Here is a 2,837-nt window from a genome sequence, read left to right as displayed (position 1 = left end):
GTAGGTGTTCGCGAATCGAGGCACGATAAATCGTTATCTGCTGTCGACTCCCACAATCATTTGCCACAACCATCGATTCGAAAACCCCAACAGTTATGGTGGGAATTAAAATCTCCCAGCTGAATTTTATCTCCAAAACGAGACGTCAATGCAACGTCCAAACATCGTGTTTCTAGAACCCCTGTAGGGAAATAAGCATTGACTAGTAAGAAAGGGAGGCAGCCTGTCATACTGATTTCTAAGGCGAAAATTTTGCTTTCCAGTGACATATGCTTACACGCAATTTTAGACTTTAGACCTATTTTATTATTAACAAAATGCCAGACCTCCACCTTTCGATAGACGGTCCAGACGGAAAGATTTATATCGATTTATTCGAAAGGTCTGATGTGTTGAAAGCCAGGTTTCTTGTAATGCACTTAAATCTTAATTGAATTTCGGTGCTAAGAATGATAAATAAGTTGCTGCTGGGTGAATTTATCGGCAATTCCAGTGAAGAATTTCAAGCGACCGTATGTTTAGGCTAAATTTACTTTTGTGACTGCCTTATTTAAGATACTTTCTTTTAGAAAGTCTGCTTTAGATCTGCTGTTCTTTTGGTATTTCTTGTACTTTCAGTGGCTAGGTTGAGTACTTTTTTTGCTCAAAGGGGTTCTTGAGCGCTTTAGTGATCGGGAGTCCATCTCCATTTCATCTGATTCCAACGTGTCTTTCCCGGTAGCTTCGCTATGACCCAAAGTGAGTTCAGCAGATGCACTCTCGACTTGAGCATCCTGTGACGAGGTATCTGAGACATCCTCTTTTGAAGGTTCTTTACTTTCGCTGTTGTGAGCAGGTGGGTCGAGATTGTCAGCTGGGCCCAATAAGTGGGACATCTGGTTTGTGAGTATATGGGTCAATGTTTCATAAAGGCTTCCAGCTAGGCGTTCTATCGCCTTTTCCATCGCTTTGTCGATTGCTTACGCAATAGAAGCAGGGAGCGACCCTTCCATTGCTGGTGTAAGACAGGCTGTTGTGCTAGGATAATCTAAGTTTCCTGCTTGAATTTCAGCTGCTGCTTCCTTACGAGAGCATCTCGTACGTACAGCTATTTCAAGAATTTGCAGTTCACGAGAGTTTGCAGGACAGTTTGAAAAGTCTGCAGCATCAGCTTTCTGACATAAGCAACACTTTTCATTGTTACCTTGACACTTTTTAGAATCGTGCCCTTCTCCAAATACTCTGCACCTGACAGCAGACCTGCAACCTTTTATGGTGTGTCCATAACGCCAGCACTTAACGCATCGAAGAGCGCGAGGGTAGAGAGGTTCACTTTGGTAAATGATAGGCCATGCCTTCTTTATGGTGGTCGTACTGCTTCCGCAAATGTCGCTATGACAGACTCGGTTGGTATTTTCTTTTTGTCAGCAATACGTGCGTATCAATAAACTGAAATAACACCTGCTGGCGAAAACAGTTCTAGAATTACAGTTGGTGTCATGTTGACGTCAGCGCCACAGACTAGACCTCTGGAACATGCTAAATGTGGCGCAAAAAATGCACTCGCTGGATTAGATGCGAACATCTTTCACGCATGAATGGGCAGGGGAAAAACAAAGTATACCCCCTTTGCCAAACTGGCGGACCTCGGTGATTGTCTAGAAGTGGGCCATCACCGACCACAATTTCCTTTGTATCGCCTTCGGCTTTCTCATCTGAATGATGTCTTCATTGGTAGAAACTAGCGCCACAGGAACATACGATATGCCGTTGCGCAAGAAAACATTCACTGGCAGCTCCTGCGGAGGAATGGACGCAGACCAAAGGAAAGTCCCTGGTCCCGCCAAAAAATATGGAATTCTGTTGTCTGGCTTAAACTGTACAAAAAATGCTTCTCGACCAACTTTTGCACTCTGAAAAAACTATGAAAGCCCCATAGAATAAAGCACTACGCAATTCTTGGCCAAAAACCCTCGTGAAAGCAAGCGTTTCTTAGTCACACACAGAGGAGGCAGCGACAGACTTTGCTTCTACGATGCAAAGTCTTATCCATGTTCTTATCCTATGAAAAGTTCTTATCCAAGTGAACTGTTCTGAATTCAGTGTACGTCGTACCCACTCGTCCCAACACTTCGTATAGTGCACGTGTTTAAGTGTCTGCCTTCAAACGAACAGCTTTCGCTTTCACATTGTCACAGCCAAGAACCGCCTAAGAAATTATACTTGGCATATGTGTTTTTGTTTGTTTTTTTAGACAAATTCGCTCACCCTGATATGGACGCGAATATTTTCCATAGGGAGTATAGCCCCGAAGAGTCGTGTGTGACTCTTAGTCAGCGAAAGTTTGAATGGTGCATCGCGCCTTCCACAGCAGCCCTAGGGAGCGTTATTGTGTTCGGCGGGAAATCTACCTTCTGTATTTTTTTTAATATGGCTCATTCCGAGGAAGCCGAAACGCTCACGAGTGCTCCACGACACTGATAACTGCTCGTAGAAAAGCGACCACACAGCAAGAGCCTTTCTAGTAGAGTGCACTACCAAACAGACGTAAAACAACACAGGCCAATCGGTATAAAATACATCAATAGGAACATTACAAAACTTTATCAACGTTTTTGAACGGACAGGAGCCACGACCGCACCGTCGTTTGGCACGGCTTTAATGGGCACTGACGTGGTTTGACTCAGCGGGCACTGACTCAGTATGTACCTCGAATCAACATTTCCAGGAGCGCTATGCAGGATGTCCTCACTTTGGCGAAGCTCAGAATTTCTCTGAGCTCTGGCAAAACTCCTTTTTCGGTGACCTAACCGTACAAAAGTAAAATTTCTCAGCGTAGGTCGAGCCTTATTGATTA

Source organism: Rhipicephalus microplus, chromosome 3 (genome assembly GCF_043290135.1).
Source record: "Rhipicephalus microplus isolate Deutch F79 chromosome 3, USDA_Rmic, whole genome shotgun sequence".
Lineage (NCBI taxonomy): Eukaryota > Metazoa > Arthropoda > Arachnida > Ixodida > Ixodidae > Rhipicephalus > Rhipicephalus microplus.
The sequence above is the reverse complement of the archived record's forward strand: the minus strand, read 5'-3'. Positions refer to the sequence as shown.